Consider the following 23,843-nt stretch of genomic DNA (forward strand, 5'->3'; position numbering starts at 1 on the left):
ATTACACATTTATTTCTGTGTTACATATCTGTAATGCTCGTCTCTCCACTGTATTTTTAACTCCATAAGGAAAAGGATCATGTCAATCTTACTCGGCACTTTATCTTCAGCAACTAAAATAGTACTCTATAAAATTGATTGCACAAAGAAACAAGCTTGTAGCAATCTTTACTTTCTAGTTCCAGAATTTTGATAAGCTGAGGGAGTCTAGGATGGTCTCTCTTCATTAAACTATACCTGTCTTCGTTTAATGTATTATTTATGCATTAAATTAGACTCAATTTGAGTCTTAAATTTTACCACTAATTACTTTAAATTGGATTAAAAATATATATACACAATGCATTCCACTGGTGATTTTGACTGCCTCCTCTTTTGTTAGTTATATTATATTATGAAAATGCTATCGTTTTCAAGCACCATTCTAAATTTGGCAGATGGGGAAAAGATTTAGGTTTCTCTTCTGTTCTTCTTGTTAACCTAAAAGTGTTAAAGAATCTCATTCAAAAATTTAATAATGTACTTGTTCTGATCTATTATCAAGATATGTATTTAAAAGTTACACACATTTATTTACACAATTGCAATTAATCATTATGCAATTAATCATTTTCTTAATTAGCAACCATCACGATACTGTCTAGAAATCAGGGAGAGTATCAAATCAAAATTCAATGTCACTGCTTTCAAGAAACTGAGAGGTTTGTGTGGATGGATTCATGTCTGTTTAATGGAACCCTGATTTTAAAAAAAAAGAAAAAAGGTAAAAGTACTGTGCTTTATTTTGTATTGAAAGTTATGTGCATTCAGAAGAGTATTTGAGTAAGCTAAAACTCAGCCAACTTGGAATATAAATAGGTTTCCAGAACTTTTTTTTCCCCATATATTTGTCCCTTACTCTTTCAGTTTTTACATTTTAAGAATGGTGGATGTATTTCTAAAAAATAGATACACATATAAGTTCCTAATATATTATAGAGGAAGGCCATAGAAAATTATGTGTTAAAATTTATGATATGGACAGATAAGTATGAAATCATCTGGAAAAATGCTACAAACATACACAGAATCAAAAACACAGAGCTGACAGCAAAGAATTCAATTGAGATTAAAAGCTCCATATGTCTGTTCTTGACAAGATCATCCTCATTGTAGCAATCACATCATAGGCGATTTAATGGAATAAAAAGAGGATCATTTTAATCACCTTATTTTCCAACATTTATTTGACCAAAAAGTTATTGTATCTGAGTTAGACAACAGGAAAACCAACTGAGATATTTTACGGACATTATTACTAATATTATTCTTCTAACTCAAATGGCAAACTCTCAACCTCCTCTACTAACTCATTTCAGTTTTTAAAGGACAATGAACTGCTAAAAATCTTAAACAGACATTTGTATCAAATTAACAAGTAGGCAATTTATTTGACTTATTCAATAATAAGTAGGAGAAACTGAAATTGCCTTTTGTGCAGGTGAAAAAGGTATTGAGAGAACACCCCATCTACACGGGCAAGACACCCAGTCTATTGCTTGGCCTTAGGAGGATAATACATAAAATTTCACCATAACTCACAGCTAAACACAGTAAATGCTATATAAATTTTAGCTCTTTAATTTTCTCAAGGAAAATAACATTGATTCTAAGAAATGTCCTAAAGTTATTTAAGCGCTGTTGTCAAATTTCATGCTGAAATATGATATTCATAAGATTTAAAACTTAAATGTTAGTGGTTTCATCTATTAAAATTGCTAAAGGTAATAGGGGGAAATAAAGATATTGTAGTTAATATAATAGGTTATAAATACCTTAAGAGTTACAAGTCCTCGTTGTTCTTTGGAATTTTATCAATAAGACATTTGTGCTATATCATCATCATTGTCGTCATCATCATCATCATCATCATCATCATCATTCAATGTCAAGCAGGGGCTCAGAATTACTTGGCACTTTGTAGTCCCTCAAAGAAATGATCCACATGCTGTTCACAAAGCTGGAACAGAGACAATTGTTTAGAGTTCAATCTAAACTAGTTTCACACAAGGGAAGATCTAAATCTTCTTTTTATTTGTAACCTCATGAAACTGATGCACCTTTTTCAGAGTAATTAAGCTCAAATCATAAAAAGATTTGGCCACGGATCTCAAGGGAACTGGTAATAAGATATTCAGCCTTTTATTTCCATGTAGGTGGTTTGAGAGTGTCTTGAGCTGATAATGGATAAAAGCAGCAAATGTACGCCAATGGATTCACAGTTCCTGCCAGTCAAGTTCATGATTCCCTCTCTGTTTTCAAGTTTAACCTGCGAACTGGTTTCTAATTGATCATTTGAAGGGCAGAATCATGCTATTAAATGCTTCCCTACTTTTAACATTTGATGTCCTTTGAAGTGAAGTTTGTGTTTATCCTCACTATCACCCTTCAGAACAGTCAGATGGTGTGATCCCCAACGGCTTCACAGATCAATGACACATTCAAGGACACATAAATAATTGTTGACTAAATCAGTGCTTGACTGAAAAGTGATTTTAAGTCACTCAATATGGTTAGTTGCAGCATGTGAAAACTATTCTGACAAAAATTCCAACATTAAGTTTTATTTTCCCAGTCATAACATTGTAAAAAAAGGAGGAAAGGGGTTGCAGGTAAAAGAAAAAAAAATTATATTCATTGGTGCCTACCATGCAACAAGCATTTAGTAACATTTCTTAAATAGCTTTTCTTTCATTCTCACAACCTGCAACCAAAGGCACTACTATGTTCACTTTATAAATGGTTGAAATCTAGAAGGATGAAAATGTACTTTTCTGCTACTTGTCCTTCTAGACCTTTCAACAGATATTAGTATACTGTATCTGTTAATTTTGTGGTTTCCCAGGTGGCTCAGTGGTAAAGAATCTGCCTGGCAATGCAGGAGATGTGGGTTTGATCCCTGGGTCAGGAAGATCCCTGGAGTAGGAAATGGCACTCCAGTATTCTTGCCTGGGAAATCCCATGGAGAGAGGAACCTGGTGGGCTACAGTCCATGGGGTAGCAAGGAGTTGGACACTACTGAACACAGCACATCTCTTCATTTACAAGTGATTTTTTAAAGATGTTTTAAAATTTTTATTTAATTAATTATTTTTGACGGTGCTGGGTCTTCACTGCTGCACAGGCTTTTCTCTAGTTGCAGCGAGTAGGGGCTATGCTTCATTGCAATACATTGGCTTCTCCTTGCAATGACTTCTCCTGTTGTGGAGCACAGGTTCTAGGGCTCATGAGGGGGCTTCAGTCGTTGTGGCTCCCAGGCTCAATAGCTGTGGCACACAGACTTAGTTGCTCCGAGGCATGTGGGGTCTTCGTGGCCCAGAAACCTAACCCATGTCTCCTGTATTGGTAGGTGCATTCTTTGCCACTGAACCACCTAGGAATCCAGTTTCTATGACTCAATGATGTCTTTAAAAAGTCAAGATAAACTCTGAGAGCAATATGGCATTGTATTAAGTTGAAGACGCTAAGTTGGCATGGCATGCAGCCTTACATACTCAGCCAAGGAAATACGATGGAAATGCTTATTAAAATACTTTTAGTGTAAAATTCATCATCTTCATGAAACTTTTAATTGGACATAGAGCAACATGCCAAAGTATTAAATTATTTGAACATGTTCTATTCACTCACCCTTTTCAGCCGTGTACAATCCTTTATTGCTACTCTCTAACTTCTGAGTGGCTGGTCCCCTGACGACATATAATTATTTAATGCCATGTAATTATTAAACAGACGTTACTCACTATGTCAAGATTGTGTCTCAGTATTTCCTGAATGTTGCTGTCTCATATTTTCTTCCTGCCATGGCTGGATACCATTTTATCTCAAACTTCAATAATCAGAGGAGGCTCAAATATCATCATGCCTTCCTTTCTCTCTGCTTTAGCCCTAACCCTAATGCCTAGGTACACTACTTCTGTTTGTGCACTTAGATATTCAACCATCCATTCAAAAAAAAATAACATTAATTGGGGAATTCCTATCAGTCCAGTGGTTAGGACTCTGAGCTTTCACTGCTAGTGTTCAGGTTCAATCCCTAGAGAGGGAACTAAGACTTGAAGCTGTGTGGCATGGCGAGAAAAAAAAAAAGCATTGGACATCTTCCTACGAACCAAGCACCATGTAAAGGATTGAGGACACAGCATCAGTTTATAGAAGATTATTGCCCCCAGAGATTTTATCATATCAGTAATAAGACAGGCACATAAATATGCCGTCAAAATGCATTATGGGAAGATCTATGCTAGAGTCATGTGATGAGCACAGGAGATGGTAGAGGTCCATGGGATAAATAGCAGAGGTGATGCTGAAAATAAGTGAAGAACTCTAATCGTTTGTTTGGTGTATGAGCTAAGCCCTCATTTCTCACCCCCATTATTCTAAAAGTGCTTCTTCTCACCTCTATATGGATTTCTATTTTTCTTAATAGCTATTACTTGGGGATTTCTTTTCTGGATATTACTTTACTATACATGCCCTACTTTTTGCAATCCTTCTGTCTTAGTATTCGTTATGAATGGCTATGAGATCACTTTCCGTGACTCTTTTTTTCTTCTTTGTTCAGTAATTTGCCAATGTACAGACCTAAACCGGGGCTTCCCAGGTGGCGCTAGCAGTGAAGAAGCCACCTGCTGAGGCAGGAGACATGAGAGAAGCAGAGTCAGTCTCTGCGTCAGGAAGATCCCCTAGAGGAGGGCTTGGCGATCCGCTGCAATAGTCTTGCCTGGAAAATCCCATGGACTGAGGAGACTTGGGGGCTACAGGCCACAGGTTGCAAAGAGTCAGACACAACTGAAGCGACTTAGCATGCACGCACACAGACTTAAACTACATTTAGCATAAACCTGACTTAATTTTAATTTCCTGGTGCTAAGATGGCAGATATATTTAAAATTTACATCCTGACAAAAATGAGTTTGTGCTCAGCTACCTCCACCTCTCTGTTTTAAGCACAGCTGGCATTCTATTAATAAACATAAAGCATTATTTTAGTTACTTTCCTGAGCATAGACACTGACACATCTTGCATTCGCATTTGGTACTGAAGCACTCTGCGTCGTAATAGTGCAAAAATTCAGGAGAAAGAAGTAATCTAATTGGAACTCCCCAGGTGGTCCAGTAGTTAAAACTCTGTTTCCAATGTACGGGACCCAGGTTAGATCCCTGGCTGGTGAACTAGGAGCCCCCATACTGTGCGGCATGGCCAAGATTTTTTTTAATTGTCTAGTTTTTCTCCCTTTAGGAATTCTCCAGGCAAGAATCCTGGAATGGGTTGCCATTTCCTTCTCCAGGGTATCTTCCCAAACCAGGGATTGAACCCAGGCCTCCTGTACTGCAGGCAGATTCTCTACTATCTGAGCCACCAGGGAAGCCTCTTGTTTTAACACATAACTGCATTTTTTAAACACTGAAAACCTAGTTGCTATTCTACCATAAAAAAGCTTTTAAAAATGGGAGGATCGGATATTACCTAAATCCAGAATCATAATCCAAACCATATTAAATTGAAATTTTACCAAAGTTAGCTAATGTGTGTATTTGTGAAATATTTGCATCAACCTGTTATCTCAAATGACACTGTATTATAAAATCAAAGCAACAAATTAATGGTGAGTTATACTTAAATCTTTCAGATGAAGAGTGGGTGAAAATTCTTCCTTTGTATGTACCATATCTATTTATAAGGTTATATTTGATGTAGGTCTAATAGAAGAAAGAATTTTAAATATACGCAAGATAACCTCCATGGTCTATATATTTATTCAGTTGTTCAAATGTGTAATTATATCTGAAGACTTCAATTAGTATAAAGATCACCTAATAGACACAGACTTTTAGAGAATAAGCAATAAATTTTGCCTAACAAATTAATCTATAAAATATTTTTGATTGTGAGAATATAGTGAATTAGACACATCTGTTGCTACAAGAATGCTGTCTCCCAAAAGATACCCACAAAACTTAAGTGGATTGCAACAAGGAACATGTATTTTTGCTTTCTATCTATCTGTGTGTTATCTGGGCGCTTCTGATAACACCTTGGCTCCTTCATGCAATGGCAAGGCAAGGAAGCAGTTGTGCTGAATGAGGCCGGGCTCCCTTTCACATTTTACGTTGCCTGGCTCTAGGCTAGTCTATGATGATCTCAGAGGGAGATAATGAGTCTACTTGGCCCATCATTCTCCAATCAGATGAACAGATCATCACACTGGAGGCAGGATTTTAAGAGAGGGGTGTGGCAAACTTAAAACCGTGCTTCAGAACAAACATATGATCATTTCTTCCACCTTCTGTTGACCATAGCAAGTCACAGTAAAAAGTCACTTGGTCATGTTCAACTCTGCAACCCATGGACTATCCAGTCCATGGAATTCTCCAGGCCAGAATACTGGAGTGGGTAGCCTTTGCCTTCTCCAGGGTATCTTCCCAACCCAGAGATCAAATCCAGGTCTCCCACATTGCAGGAGGGTTCTTTACCAACTGAGTCACAGGGGAAGCCCAAGAATCCTGGAGTGGGTAGCCTATCCCATCTCCAGCAGATCCTCCTGACCCAGGAATCAAACCAGGGTCTCCTGCATTGCAGGCAGATTCTTTACCAACTGAGCTACCAAGGAAGCCCATAGCAAGTCACAAGATAAGCTCAGTTTCAATGAGTGGGGAAGTGGAACTGAAAGTCACTCAGTCGTGTCCGACTCTTTGCGATCCCATGGGCAATAAAGTCCATGGAATTCTCCAGGCCAGAATACTAGAATGGGTAGCCGTTCCCTTCTTCAGGGGAATCTTCCCCACCCAGGGATCGAATCCAAGTCTCCTGCATTGCAGGCAGATTCTTTACCAGCTGAGCCACAAGGGAAGCCTGAGTGAGTGGGGAAATAGAGCCTAATTCCTGCTGGGAGGACCTTCAGATCATACTGCAAGGGGAATTGGAGCATTGGAGTCTTTTTCTAAAACCAGTCTACCACCAACACTGACATGTATATGGTGAGAGCATATATCTTAAAAGTGATTCTATGAGGCTAGTTTGACTACAATGGGCTAAATTTTTTACAATCATTGTTTACAATCATTGGACGGTTGATATATTTTATGTAACATAATTGATCAAATGACATAAAAACAGGTAATATATTTTTTGTGAAAATAGTATCTCATAATTGCTTCTGTTATTTAGAAACAGCAAATGATTGAATAATGAACAATACAAAACTGATTAGTCTAACTGATGACATCCACTTCAGAAGATGCATTTCTTAACTAGTTATGAAGTTTGTATGTGTGCATACGTGTGTGAGTGTGTGTAATCAGTTATGTCTGACTCTTTGTGACCTAATGGACGGTAGCCTGCCAGGCTCTGTCCATGGGATTTCTCAGACAAGAGTAGTGGAGTCGGTTGCCATTCCTTTCTCCAGGGGATCTTCTCAATCCAGGGATCAAACTCCCATTTCTTGTGTCTCCTGCATTGGCAGGCAGATTCTTTATCACTAGCACCACCTGGGAAGCCCTGTTATGAAGTTTATGGAGTAACATAGAAAACATATTGTAACATCCACAATTAATTAAGTATAGAGTGTCATACAATAATTCAGAACAACATGCAATATTTCCCTGTAATAATTATTAAGTTACCTTGACAAAATTTTTTATTGATATATATCTCAACTTCTTTGGAATATCTTTCAAAAACCCTCACTAGTGTCATATTTTTCTTTAAACATTCAAATTTATTTTTTATTTAGAAAAATGATAAAATGTGAAATTTTTTTGACTTAATATTAAGAAAGCATAGCAGAAAATACAATTTATTAATTTATTATTAATGATTAATTAATAATCAATTTAAAAAGACACCCATCCATATGCACAGATTAAATAATATCCGAGTATGTATAATAATTACTTGTCAAAATTTTTTAACTATTATGTATTTAAATATCTTTTAAATTTTTCTATAAATATCTACAATAATTGTTCCCCAATCACATGTGGCCTTTATAGAAAATTCTAGCATATGCATATTTCTATGATACCCACACAAGAAAAAGAATTTAAGGGCATAAACTTGGAAACCATATTGTGCTGTGAAAATGTTTTGAAATTAGGAAAGTTGACATAAGGATAGGATCCAAGAAAAGCTACTGGCATTTGATCACTGTAAATTATGGAAAAGAGGAAGTAATGATGAAATAGAACTGACAGCGATGCCAAAGAAAGGGATGCTAGAACACCAGATAAAATAATCTCCAAATGTTTGGATCAGGGTGACTTATCAGACTACTATAACTTTTTTACATTATCTAGTTCCTCTGCCTGATTCATATTTAACCAATCATACTGCTGAGGTGAAACTAGTGTACAAAAATATATCCCTGTTTCATATGGCATTAAGTAGACTAGTCAGATAAATGATGTTTGATGATTTGCTTCTGGGTTGGTAACCCTTATAGTGATGACATTGGCATTTAGTTATAAAGCTTTCTCTGGTGAGATTTAATATGTGACGATACTGTGATCAGGTATCATAACTCTTCAAAGCTTCATGTTTTCCTGACTCCTCAGTGTCACCACAAACAGGTGTGAGCACCTGCTCAGGTGACCAGGTCCACTGGGGTGATAAGGATAGTCGCTGCCACAGGTTCTCGCCGTCCCCTGAGCCTGACCTCGTGACATTCAAATGCACCAATGAAATCCCCCTGTGGCCTCTGCTTGTGTACTCAACGCTGACTTGGAAGGAAGGCACTTCTCTCAAGCTGGTATTTCCTCTCTCTCTCTCTCTGTTCCCCACTTGCTTGAATGAGCCTGCTCCCGTGAAACTCCTTCCATATATCCCCCTGTGGGATGTATCCCTGTACGTCCCTCCTCTAGGAAGTGAGGATATAAAAAATCCATTTCACTGTCATATCTCTCACCAAGGTGTTATTCTTTGTCTGTACCAGACTTGTCTTCAAAAATACCCATTTTTCAATATTGTAATTATTCCAATAACACAGATCAGTGATGCAGAATCTGGCCATTGAGTTTTCGGTCCTGCCGGACTGAGAACCTGGATCAGTAACATATTAATTCTGGGGTATATCAGAGCACATCTTCACCACCACTTCACAGGCAAAGAGGTCAGGGTCATATGGCTACTACTGGATTTAGTAATGGTAGATTCAGAAATATAAGTAGATCTATGATATTTCTTTCTAAGTGTGCCTTGTTAATTATAAGTCATCTAGTCTAATGGTTAATTTCATTCATCAGCTTGGCTAGTCCATGGTACCCAAATTTTTGGTCAAAGACCAGGATATATGTCATTGTGAAGGTGTATTGTAATGAGATTACATTTAATGGGCAGATTGAGTAAATCTGATTATCTTCCATAATGTGAGTGAGCCTCACCAATCAGTTGAAAGCCTTAAGAGAAAATGACTGGGGTCCTCTGAGGAAGAGAAGGGAAATTTTGTGCCCAGACTCACACTGCAACATCCTTACTTCCCTGAATCACCGGGCTGCCCTGCAGAGAGTTTAGACTCTCCTGAGTCATATGTAAAAGTGGACATGTGAACCAAACTAAGGCTACATCAACAGTATAGGCCAAGCTCAAGGTTGCTAATACTAACTTTTGACATTGTGCTCTGGACCTATTAAAAGGTCACTATCTAAACTCAGCTGAAGAATCCTGATCAAATCCCACCTTTTCTACAGGTGAATATTATAAAAATAACTTCCAGAACCATATTACTACATTGGATAACACAGGCAGGGTAGAGCATGAATGTTCTGAGACTTGAGCCATACCTTAACTCTTAAAAAGTTTCTTTGTTTTTCTACTGACATAGTGGTACCATGGTAAAGAATCTACCTGTCAATGCAGGAGACACAAGAGACTTGGGTTCAATCCCTGGGTCAGGAAGATCTCCTGGAGAAGGAAATGGCATCCCACTCTAGTATTCTTGCCTGGAAAATTCCACGGGAGTCATAAAGTCAGACACAACTGAGCACTCGCATGCACACACACACAAGCTGTTAGTGATTCTTCTGGGTTTTAAATAGGGGAGCAAGGCCAATCCTTGGAATAAATTCTCCAAAGGAAAATAAAAAGTAACAAGGTGATATGTAAAAATGTTTCAGTGGGAATTAAATAACAAAATGCATTGATTTCAGCATTAAGCAATACATTTCACAACACATGTTTGACTATAACACTTTAACACCAAAAAGAACAGCCAAAATGTTCAGGCAGGTCAGGGGAAACAGTTTGAGAAAGAGATGGGAAAGACATGGAAGAAATAAAGGAACTACCTGAATGACAAAATGCTGTCATGCCTCATAAAAAAAAATTAATAGTTATAATGCATGTCAGCCTAGAACCACATAATCTTTGCTCAAACAGATTAACCCAATTTATACCAATTAACCCAATGCAAATCCAGCTTTTTGTATGCTTAATAGTAGCATACATAAAATAATAAAACACACCATAATTAGACCAGAGTCTTTACAATTTTATCTTATTGAGTAAGTAGCATAACAGCAATAAAACATAACCCACTCTGTTGTTGAGTGTATATAAAATGCCATTTTATACACAAGTGCACAGTGTAACATTACGCTCCACAATCTTGACTTGACCTGCGTGGTTATCTACGGGAAGCTTGATGTCAAGTGAAAAGTGTTGACTTGGTTAGGGAGTTAGGATTTCCAGATTTAAAAATCTGTCACTTATTACCTTTGTGATCTCAGGTAATTCACTTAAACTTCCTTAGGTTCTGTTCCATTATCTAGACAATAACATCATGAATATATTTCCATAAAATTCCAAAAGCTGTGTGAAGTAAATGTCACTTCGAGGTCAGGCAAGAGAGCTGATATAAATTATCAGTGACAGACTATACCGATCAAACATATCAGTGTTTAATAACTGCTTGTTCATTAAGATATTCTTCTTCTTATTTAGCATTTGACAGCTCTGAAGATCTGCTCCCTTGTTATCATTCAGTTGCTAGACATGGAGGTGCAACTCCTGTACTCAGGGTAGTCCAGACAAGGCTAAAGTCACAGTAAATTTCATTTCCTACCCGAACCCCTGTTTTATTCAGGTATGATTGACAAAGTTTATGTACATTTAAAGTGTACAGTGTGATGTCTTGATATACATACACATTGTGAAATGATCACTTTAATCAAGCTAATTAATATATTCATCACCTCATATATTTAACTTTCTGTATTTGGTGCGAACACTTAAGAGCTATTGTCTTAGCAAATTTCAAGTATACAATACAGAGGTATTAATATAATTACTACACTATACATTATTTCTCCAGAACTACTTATTCACCCACCCTGCATATCTGAAACTTTATACTCTCTAACTGCTCAATGTTTGGTAACCACTATTCTACTCTGTGTATTTATGAAGATGTGTGTGTGTGTGTGTGTGTGTGTGTGTGTGCGTGTGTATGAGGTGGGACAGGGCTTCCTCGGTGGCTTGGTGGTAAAGAATCAACCCTATTTTATGGATTTTAAAATACACAAAAGAATGTATTTTATTCACTACTGACAGACGTAGTACCATACTGGGCACAAAAAGTTAGAACTCTATTTAAAAAAAAAGAAAAGTTACATGTGATATTTATTGGTCTCTGTCAGTTCTTCTCAGAATGTGGCCCCTCAGACCAGGCATTGGCATTACTGGGATTTGTTTTAAAACTTAAATGCGTGGGACTTATAAAGACACATAATATCAGAATACATCACGGTTTGGACCAGGCAACCTTGCTTTAAGAAAATCTCCAGGTAATTTGTACAGTGACTAAAGCTTGAGAGGTTCTGGTTCAGAAAAAGTGTTATTTATTCAGAAATTTTATTTTTAAGTACTAAAAGTATAATACCTTTTAAAGGGAGCATTATTATAATTAAACACATGAAAAGGTACAAGTGGATACTCAGCTTGTGACACATAATATCCTTTGTATCCACAGTCTATATCTATTATTTTCATATTTACAAAATTAAGTGGCTACTTGATTATGTTAATGGTAATAATGAGTTTCAATTGAGTATGTAATGAGTTAGAAACTTAGCATATATCTAAAAGAGATAGAATGCTTGCCTTATGTTAGTCAAGACATGTGATAAGTATGCCATAAAAGAAAAAGATTACTATTCTGACGAACAAAACTGAGTAGACAGGGAATATGATGACAGTTTAGGATTATTGCTAATCCTGAGAAAACCTTTCAGAAATAGCATGCCCTGCATTTTTCTTCAGTAGAACAGAAGTGCTTTATTATGAAGAAAAAGAAGCACTCTTTGTACATAGCCAGCAACTTTGTGAAAGTTAAAAAAAAAACAAAAAACCACATTTGAAAAGCCACAGGGCAGAAATGTTGACCAGAAGGGAAAGTGTAGATTGAAATGTGGTGAAAAGTAAGAACAGAAAAAAATATATAAAATAAGATAAACTAGAGATGGGGGTAGATGGAGACAAACTCAGAAACAGAAAAAAAAAAGAGCGAAAGCATCATTAATAAAGTGGTGAGGTGTTAGCTGAGGATATGTGAATTCATAAATATGAAAACCCCTCCATGGGGGTCTCAGAATTGCTTAAAGACACAAATGAGCTGTATGTGAACACAGTCACATGTTTTTCCCCTCCTTTGTAGCTAAGACAACACTAGAAGGTTGAGGATTGAGTTTGGAGCTTTTTTCTAATGATATTTTTGTCCTGGTGTGTAGGAAGTGTTGGAAACAATAAGGTTATTCTTAAGATATCATTCCTTGCTTTCTATGGAGAGTATCATATCTAGTCTAAGATAGCAATCTCTACTCAGGAGAATTCAAAATCCTGTCCAGAAGGAACACAGTATTGAAATCATCAAAAAGTACCATATGATTATAAAAAATTGCCTTATTTTTCAAAATTCAGAAAGAATAGCACATTCTGTAATTTTTATTATTTTAACAAGCATCACTACAAAAGCAGGTTGTTTTGTTTTGTCAAATAAAAAAAAAAATCTGTTATTGTTTTAGAACAGTATAAAACCAAACTAGAGTTAATAAAGAGAGAGAAAACCAGTCAGTTTTCATCTGCTGTAACTACACTCTGTTGACATTATTACATGGTCACGTTTATGTGCATGTGAATTTTAGAAATAAGCTCACAGGCTGTACCAATTTTTAGTGCCAACTCACCAAGTAGCTACAATCATTGCTATTCTAATAACTGTATTCATTTCAAAGAAACCCAAGTAATGCAGCTCCCTGCAAAAGCCTTGAAACTGACTAAGTCCTCGGGGCATCAGCACTTTTAAAGGAAAGAGGTTCACAGTTTACTATGCTATTTATAAGCATATTGAAAGAGAAAGATTAAAAACAGCATTGTAAGTGTCTCCCTACATTTTATGCCTGCCAACTCTCTACTCATACTGTAAAAAAGAAGAAAGAAAAGAGTATAAACTAAGAGGATATAACCTACTCATACCTTGATTAAAATAAAGCAGAAAACTCCCTCATTTCTGTATCATTCTGGAGAAATGCCTTTGGAGGCAATCTGAGGAAGGCAGTCAGTCTGTAAAAGCCCTCACGTTTGTGGAGGCTCCATCACATAACCTTCTAGCTGACTACCTCTAGGAAGCCTCAGAGATCAGTCCAATTCTCTATCGATCACCTTCCTGCTCCTAACATCAGATTATATGCTCAAGTAACATGTATAAACCTTGATGTGAGCTGATGCTCTCCAACTAGATCCAACTAGATTATATAGTACTTTCTTTCTTTCTTTCTTTTTTTTTTTTTTTTTTTTTGCCACATCGCATGGCTTGCAGGATATTAGTTCCCTCACCAGGGTTCAGACTCGTGCCCCTTGCAATGGAAACACAAAATCTTAATCGCTGGACCACAAAGGAAGACCCTAGATCATATAGACTTGAAGAAGCTTCCTTTGCAGCCCACCTAGGACAGAATGCAGTGTCTTTGCACATTTAAATGAGGCTAAATATTTCAGTTCAAGTCTGAGTCATCATGCTTAATATATTTACCAGGGATTCCGTATTTGTCACATAAGGACATTTGAGTCAGCCAGTATTATAACCATGTATAATTTGTTTAGGAGCTGAGTATTTTTATAATGGTTGCTGAGTATAATGAATCCAAGCCAAACTCAAAACCCATATTTTGTAATTATTACAAAATTTTCTAAATTGATAAAAAAAAGATGTCCATGCTTTTTATATTTAAATTTACCAATGAAAATCTTTGAGGAAAATTCTCTCAGGTTTGAAGAGAAATGAGAAAAAGAAAACCACATTTGTAAAACTAACTTACCTTACTCAATCCTTCAACACTAGAGGATTTATTTGGGGATTCAATGGATCATGGATGCATTGACTATGATAACCAAGTCCAAAAATCCAGAAGTGGTTTGTTGAGGCAATATTTGTCATAAATAAGACTATTGGAAAACCTGGAATAGTAGTCAAAGACAGACTTTTTATGTCTCACTTATCTGGGTTTAGGCAACATTCCTGTATAGATTCCAAGATTTCAAACTGGCCAAAGAGAGTTTAGTGGAAAAACTCATTTTTTCCCCCATGCTGTGCAGCACACGGGATCTTAGTTCTCTAACCAGTGATCAAACCCACGTCTGCTGCAGTGGAAGCTCGGAGTCTTAACCACTGGACTTCCAGGGAAGTCCAGGAAAAAGTCTTTTATGCTCTTCTGAAAAGGAACTCGACCTTCATCTTCAAGCTCTCATCTAAGAGCATAATTACTGGGAACATACTTAACTAATTGTGTAGATTTCAATGTGTATATTTATGCAGTTTTTCTTGGAAAATTTTAAGAACTACAATTCCTATTTGCTTGCTTATCACAGCCTGTGACTCTTAAAACCATGAAGCAGCCCTTGTTGCGGTCTTCTCTGAAAACAAAGCCTCATCCTGCATCTAGGTACCACATGAAACTTCCTTCAGTGGGCAATGTCTTGGATTGCTTCTGAAACATCTGAAATATTTCTCAAAAAGATGAGCTTATCTCTCCAACATGCAAATGCCTTAGCATAAATTCAGTCAGTTCAGCTCAGTCGTGTCTGACTCTTTGCAACCCCATGAATCGCAGCACGCCAGGCCTCCCTGTCCATCACCAACTCCTGGAGTTTACCCAAACTCATGTCCATCGAGTCGGTGATGCCATCCAGCCATCTCATCCTCTGTCGTCCCCTTTCTCCTCCTGCCCCCAGTCCTTCCTGTAATTTTAAGACACACAGAAAGTTTAACTTTTCAGGCAGTATAAGATGTTATTGTGATTGGAAAAAGACTGGGCACCAATTGCCTTGGTTTAAGTCTCTTTTCTCTCTGGGACTGAGCTAAATAATTTATACTGTCTTGACCTGCTTTACCAATTCTAATATTATGTAATATGAGAAACATGGAAATATCTCTATTCTTTCTTGACTGTTAACATGATAACAATATATTGTCAATAAATGTATGTAACATTCTCCTTTTCCTTCCTCTACATAAAATGTTATATATTTACCCAGTCAGATATATAACCTAGACATTGAGACATTGACCCTGTATCAATGATGATTCTTCTGGTTGCAAGTAATAAAATATTATTTAAATTCATAAAAGAACATGGCAGAATTTTTTGTAAGGATGACCTGAATATCCAGAATCTAGAATATCCAGTAAAGCCATGCTGACACATTTAAAGAAATATATTCTAGCAATTTAATTTAATTATTAATAAAAAAAAAAGAAAACCTCAGTCTTTACTGAAGTCTCTCAGATGAATTCAAAGAGATATGATTTATAATTCATTGAAATATTTCATAAAATCTTCCACTTTCAATCCTCTCTCAACAGTTCTCTCAAACTGAGGCCAGTTTTCAGACTCTCTTCCAACTCCTTCAACATTCACTCCTAATCAGTTCTTCTCCATTTCTATCCTCCACCTTTTTTCCAAATTCTCATAGTCTTGTCTTTTTTTAATACCCCTTCCAATGTAAAATAAAAGTCTCTTTTCTCGAATCTTTCAGGTTTACCTACCAATCATTCAGATTCAATAATACAAAGTTAAAGAACTTCTGAAAAACTTGAAAACTGCTTTAGAAAGCAAAGAAAAAAGAGGGGGAAAATATTATTTCAATGGTTATATAAAAAAGGAAAAAGTTTGCAAACTTTTATAACTTCCCATACTTTCTTTTGTTTTCTAAATTTTAACATATGAGGGGAGGAGTCCTTTGACATTCCAAATGAACAACATATCTGGGTCTGTGGAATAAACTAGAAACAGTAGTATTATTGCAGGAAAGAAAGTGGGATATGAGAGAATGGTCATATCCCAGTTCTCAGGTGAGTCCCTGGGATGGTAACCAAGTGTGCCTTATTGGTTTTGCACAGGAAAGAATTTAAGAGTGAGCCACAGTGAAGCAAAAGGTTTATTCAGGGAGATGCACACTCCATAGACAGGATATGGGCCTTTTCAGAAGGGGAGAGACCTCATGGAGTTGTTAGTTTTATGAGAGTAGGTAATTTCATAGGCTAAGGTGTGGGCCTTACAAATAGCTGAGAAAAGAAGAGAAGGGAAAGGCAAAGGAGAAAGGGGAAGGTATGCCCAATGGAATGCAGAGTTCCAGAGAATAGCATGGAGAGATAAGAAAGGCTTCTTAAGCGAACAATCCAAAAAAATAGAGGAAAACACTAGAATGGGAATGACTAGAGATTTTTCAAGAAAATTTGAGATACCAAGGAAATATTTCATGCAAAGATCTGCCCAATAAAGGACAGATATGGCAAGAACTACTCAGAAGCAGAAGAGATTAAGAGGAGGTGGCAAGAATGCACAGAAAAGCTATGCAGAAAAGGTCTTAATGACCTAAATAACTATGATAGTGAGAACACTCACTTAAAGCCAGACATCCTAGTGTGAAGTAAAGTGGGCCTTAGGACATATTGATTGTAGCACTTTAACAGCATTACCACAAACAAAACTAGTAGAGGTGATGGAATTAAAACTGAGCTATATCAAACCCTAAAAGATGCTGTTAAAGTGCTGCACTCAATATTCCAGCAAATTTAGAAAACTCAGCAGAGACCACAGGACTGGAAAAGGTCACTTTCATTCCAATCCCAAAGAAGGGCAATGCCAAAGAATGTTCAAACTACTATACAGCTGTGTTTATTTCATATGCTAGCAAGGTAATGCTCAAAATCCTTTAAGCTAGGCTTCAACAGTAGGTGAACCAAGAACTTCCAGATGTATAAGCTGGATTTAGAAAAGGCAGAGGAACCAGTGATCAAATTGCCAATGTCCATTGGATCATAGAAAAAGCAAAGGAATTCCAGAAAAAAATCTACTTCTGCTTCATTGACTATGCTAAAGCCTCTTACTGTGAGGATCACAACAAACTTGTGGAAAATTCTTAAAGAGATGGGACTACCAGGCCATGATACCTGTCTCCTGAGAAACCTGTATGCAGGTCAAGAAGCAATAGTTAGAACCAGACATGGAACAACAGACTGGTTCAAAATTGGGAAAGGAGTGCATCAAGGCTGTATATTGTCACCATGCTTATTTAACTTCTATGCAGATTGCATGTGTGCTAAATATTTTCAGTTGTGTCCGACTCTTTGCAACTCCATGGACTTTGACCCACCAGGCTCATCTGTCCATGGGATTTTCCAAGGGAGAATACTGGAGTGGGTTGCCACACTCTCCTCCAGGGGATGTTACAGACTCAAGGATCGAACCCACTCCTCTTTAGGTCTCCTGCATTGGCAGGCAGATTCTTTACCACTAGCACCACCTGGGAAGTTCGAGTACATCAAGCAAATTGCTGGGCTGGTTGAATCACAAGCTAGAATCTAGATTGCTGAGAGAAATATCAACAACCTCAGATATGAAGATAATACCACTCTAAGGGCAGAAAGTGCAGAGGAACTAAAGAGCTTCTTGAAGAGTATGACAGAGGAGAGTGAAAAAGTTGGCTTAAAACTCGACATGCAAAAGACTAAGATCATGGCATCTGGTCCCATCTCTTCATGGCAAATAGATGTGGCAAACATGAAAACAGTGGCAGATGCTGGAAAAGATTGAGGGCAGGAAGAGAAGGGGGAGACAGAGGATGAAATGGTTGGGTGGTATCACTGACTCAGCGGACATGGATTGGAGCAAACACTGAGAGATGGTGAAGGACAGGGAAGCCTGGGATGCTGCAATCCATTGGGTTGCAAAGAGTCAGATAGGACCTCATGACTGAACAACAACAATAAAGCAGCTCCAAGATATTGTTATGTGTTTCCCTGGAATGGGGAACAAGAGGCCTGCCCCCAAAGCTACACTATTGTTTTTTGCTCTTCCTCCCTTATCTCTTTTTATACAGTTCATGGGGTTCTCACTGTAAGTATATTGGGGTGGTTTGCTATTCCCTCCTCCAGTGGATCACATTTTGTCAGAACTCTCCACTATGACCTATCCATCTTGGGTGGGTGTGCATTGATGTAATAAACATGAACTTGGGCAAACTCTGGGAGATAGTGAGGGTCAGAGCTGCCTGCGTGCTAAAGCCCATGGGGTCTTAAAGAATTGGACATGACTGAATGACTGGATAGCAACAACTGATAAGCTACTATTTGAACCTGCCCTTTGGAACTCAGGACTTCCCTGGTAGCTCAGCTGGTAAAGAATCTCCCTGCGATGTTGGAGAACCCAGTTTGATTACTGGGTCAGGAAGTTCTAGATAGGCTATCCACTCAAGTATTCATGAGCTTCCCTGGAGGGTCAGGCGGTAAAGAATCTGCCTGCAGTGTGGGATACCTGGGTTTGATCCCTGGGTTGGGACACAGGAAGCCTTTTGTGCCCAGGAGCCCCACAGGATCCTGCCTAGCTTCACTATCAGTGGAATGAATCATCTTTTTGTAGTAGGAAGGGAATATTATTCAATTTATATCTCATGCCCATTTAATACCTAATTTAAAATGGCTAAGTTGGCAAGTTTGAATTTTACTAAATACATATGGACGTGAGTACAAGAAGGATTTCTTAAAACACAGTGGGGTTGTGATCTGAAAAGTGGACACTTTTGGCATCAACTGTAAAGCCAGTCATAAATTCTGACTGTAAGAGTATAATTCCTGCTGATTCAGAAAGTCTTAGAGTATCCTCTGGCTTGTCTTTGTTGTTGTTATTTCAGTCGTATTTTATACTATGGTTTCAATGATATATTCTTTGTTGTTGGGTGAGACACGTTAAAAATATATTTCTAGAGATAAAGTGCTTTGTTTGTTATTCATTATATTTCTTTGTACCATATTGTCACATGATCTAGTTTTCCTAATGAAACCTATCAGATTTTTATTTTTACCTGAAGTCTTGCTTTCAGACTAGTATTAAAAAATTTCAATATTCTCATTGTGCAGATGATGGAACTGAGAGAATTATCTAATAACATAGTCATAGCTGGTAAGAGAGCACAGCATTTTATCTGTGCTTTACTGCTCATTTAGTTGGGCCAGTTGGACCATACTTGGGCCAATTTAGTGTCAGTAAGCCTGTTCTACACATCAGAGGAAGAGAAGCTTTGGGTTCTCCGTAGATTAGCATATATAACTTTCAAAAGAAAACTAAATATAAAACCAGCAACTTCACAATTTTATGCAATTTAATGTATTAGTTACATTTATTGTTAAGCTAGGTCCAAAATAATATGCCCCAGGACATGCACACAATTGTGGTCTTTGTAGCTTAGTACCTAGAGTAATAGTGAATTCTTTGAAGGTTTTAACATGACCTTCAGTTAAATATCTACATTCCAGGTGTCCAGGAAGAATTCATTTAGAGTGTAAAACTGGATTTGAAAATTCCCTTTAGTCAAACATATTCACAGATTTGGCATCTCTACATGTTACATCAAAAAAGAGGGGAACAAAGAAGGAAGAGAAGATCATGCTACTTAATGTGATCAAGGTAAGAGGACAATAGTGCAGGAAGAGGAAGCGAAGATGAGACCTAAAGAGTTAACTACATTGACTATTCTGTGCTATGCTTAGTAGCTCAGTCCTGTCTGACTCTTCAACCCCATGGACTGTAACCCACCAGGCTGCTCTGTACGTGGGCATTCTCCAGGCATGAATACTGAGTGTATTGCCATGCCCTCCTCCAGGGGATCTTCCCAACCCAGGGATCAAACTCAGGTCTCCTGCATTGCAGGTGGATTCTTTATCCTCTGAGCCACCAAGGAAGCCCACGTGGACTATAGAGACCAGCACAGTTATAAGGCAAAAACAAGGGATCTGCAAAAGTTTTCTCCATGTTCAAGTTGTATAAGTTGCAACAAGACAGTTGGAATACTGAAAGATCCAGATTGAGCAAGTCTCCATTCAAGGCCAAATTCACGCAGATATGCGCACATTAAAACGTGGGAGGGAGGTAGGATAGTGTTTGGTGTAAGTGGTTGAAGGAGTAACTGTTCTTGTGCCCAATGCACAGTGAGATTAAGCAAACTGAAAGTCAGAGTTTGGAACAGAGACAATTGTTTTGCAGGGCTATGCAAGGGAAACAGGTGGCTCAAGCCTTAAAAAGCTCCAAACTCTCCCAAGTGTTTCAGCAAAGTATTTTTAAAGGGCAAGTCGGAGTGGGGGGATTCCATGGTCTATGATCAGCTCACGCACAATTCTCCATTGGCTGGTGGTGAGGCAGCAGAGAAGTGTCCCAGGGATTAAAGTCATCAGTCCTTAGGCTCTTGGAGGCCTGGGGCTGTGTGTACTCCCTAGTATCAGTTAGTTCCTCTATTTTGAGGGAGGAGTCACATCTCCAAAACAACTCAGGGCATTTGCATCAAATACTATTATCTAGGTACTTTGGAGAGGAGCTAAAACAGAGGATATGGAAAAAGGCCTTTCCCAGGAAGTCCCTTTGGGGTTCTGCTTGGTTACTGAACCAAGTGGCAAGTCAGAGGCATCCACAGATTACTTGGCCAAGGCTAAAACCAAATTTGGGGAATTCTGTCGATGCAATGGTTAATTTTATGTGTCAACTTGACTGGGCTAAGGGAAACCCAGGTAGCTAGTCAACCTCACTTCAGGGTATATATTCTCCTTCTCTCTCTGGTTTCTAATAATTTTATTTATTTATTTTTGACTGTGCTGGGTCTTCCTTGCTGTGCCTGGTCTTTTCTCTAGTTGCAGTGAGGTGGGGTTACTCTCTACTTGCAGAGTGCGGGCTTCTCCTGGCAGTGGTTTCTCTTGTCGTGGAGCCCAGGCTCTAGGGCACAGGCTTCAGTAGCTGTGGTGCACGGGCTTATTTCCTCCACGGTTTGTGGAACTTTCTGGAATCAATGATCAAGTCTGTGTCTCCTGCATTGGCAGGCGGATTCTTTACCACTGAGCCACCAGGGAAACCACTCTTTCTCTCAAGTTGGGCTATCCAATGTTATTTCTTCCCCCAGACATCAAAGCTCCTGGTCTGCTGGTTCAAACTCAGACCGAATTATACCACCAGCCTTCCTAGTTCTTCAGGTTATAAGTGGTGTATCATGGCGTATATCAGCCTCCATAACTGCATGGGCCAATTCTTATAATAAACCTTCTTTTGTATATTTATACATACATCTTATTAGCTCTGTTGCCATGGAGAACACTGACTAATACAGTCCTAGAGAGAAGACGTTACTGAAAGTATTTTGGCTCACAAAGGACCTTTTAAAGAAGTAGAATGACTTCCTGGCCTCAGTCATTTAAATTACTAGATGCCCCAGGCTGCTCCCCGTAGCAATGATTAACAATTACAGATTATAAAATTATCTGGAGATCTGAGACTAGCCTGGTTAGTTTTGAGTAGGTTTGATCTATAACACCACAGTGACTATGATGCACCATTTTAGAATAACTACAGTTTTCACTTTTTGATTTAGGAAGGGAGTGTTGTCATAAATATATATTTTAAAATGTATGACAATTTCTTAAGAGATGGTTTCTACTTAGAATGTACATTCTTAGCTTCTGAAACCTTAAGAACAAATGCTGCTCTTCTTTTCCCAACCCATCAAGTTTCAAATTAGTCTGAAAAGGCTCTCTTCCATGCTGTTTCTTCTAAATGTCTCTTTAGAATTTGACTTTCTTGTTAAAATAGAAATGGTAAGAATACACTAAAACAGACTTGCTGTGGCATAGCCAACATGCACACCCTCTGTGATTTTCCCAGTCTGAGTTCAAAAAGATCTCTGGTTCCCTCCACCCTCCCAGCTCACTCAGAATGTTCACTTTCATCTTGTTTATTCATGTTCAGCCTGGATATTAGAATGAAATTCACACTGACTTAAAGGATTCCTGATGAGTGGTAAATGCAAAATTAAGTTTCTTAAAATTTCAAGATTTATATCAATGAAAAGAAGAATTAAAGAAGAAAAAATTAAAATCCCTAAGTGGGTTCTTCCTTTAGATCTGTCTAAATGGTATATATTAATGTATCTTCAAAAACAGCATAGATATAAAAATGTATAGCTTATAAGCTATTTGAAAAAGCAAGCAACATTCCTAATTTTCTTATCTCTAAGACGGTGAAGATATTAACTCCCTTCAAGGATGATTATGAAGGAAAAAAATATGTTGTGGTCAAAAATGCAATGCATGCCGTTATTATAATAACTGGTGTAAAGCTGTATCTGGATTGGTCATCAAACAAAAGGTCACCAAATGCTAGATGGATGGCATAGAGATGATTACAGTAATTACGCAGATTTGGACATTGGAAAAATATAATTCATAAGGCCTACCCCAGACCTGCTGAATCAAAATTTCTGTGGATGAATTTGAATTTATTTTAAAGTTCCTCTGGTAATTTTGATAACTGGCCAAATTTGAATTTTACTGAATAAACTCATGTTAAAAACTGCTATCGTTAATACCAGTTTTAACAGCTCATTTTTACTGTGTGATTATGGTTTGCTTGGCAGTTTAGTGCATGTGATATATGATACATTCTTGTAACCACCATAGAAAAGAAGAGCCATGGGTTAATCTCATTTGACAGATTAGGAAACAGAAATAGAGGTGAAGTAACTCACTGAAGTTGACAGAGTAGAATGATGGTAAAGTTGGGGTTGAAGCCTAGGTCTTCCTGGAAACTTAGGTTTCCCTAACTCCAAAACTAGCCTGGTAATCTTCAGCAGTACCCTATTCTACCCATTCTAAAACACTACCCATACACCCCTCTATTGTTGGTCCTATGGCGCTCAGTAGCTCCACAACAACTTAAACCATTTGAACACATTTTTTTTAATTGGGTTTTGAGCAATGGGTAGGAATGTGTTCCCAACTGCAAATCTATATGAAATTATGAGTAGACTCCCCTCAGTTCTTCCTTCTGTTCTTTTTATAGTGTCAACACATTTGTAGCTTTTAGAATTATCTACACATTTTAGAGCTAATTAGAAAACTTTTAAAAAATGATGAAATATTCACAAAACCTTTCTGTCTTGTTTTTTTTTTTCTTTCTAAACACAAACAAGAGCAGATATCCCTTTTCTTTTGGAAAGCTACTCATCAACAAAAGAATCTAATGCTTCTAAGCACCATTATTTCTTCTTCTTTTTTTTTTTTGATCTTTATTTGCTGGCTTCCATTTTAACTGACTTGTCAGTTTCTAGACATGAACATTGATCTGTATATGATATGGACTTAGAATTATATGTGAAGGATCAGTTATAGTTACTAATGGGAACTGCTAACTTTGTATTAGTAAGGATGCTGACCTCTGCAATGAGAGGTCCAAAAACAGAGCATCTTATATAATACACACATTTATTTTACTTTACA

The sequence above is a fragment of the Giraffa tippelskirchi genome, chromosome 11 (genome assembly GCF_054371585.1).
Source record: "Giraffa tippelskirchi isolate mGirTip1 chromosome 11, T2T-mGirTip1v1.2.pri, whole genome shotgun sequence".
NCBI classification, from domain to species: Eukaryota; Metazoa; Chordata; class Mammalia; order Artiodactyla; family Giraffidae; genus Giraffa; species Giraffa tippelskirchi.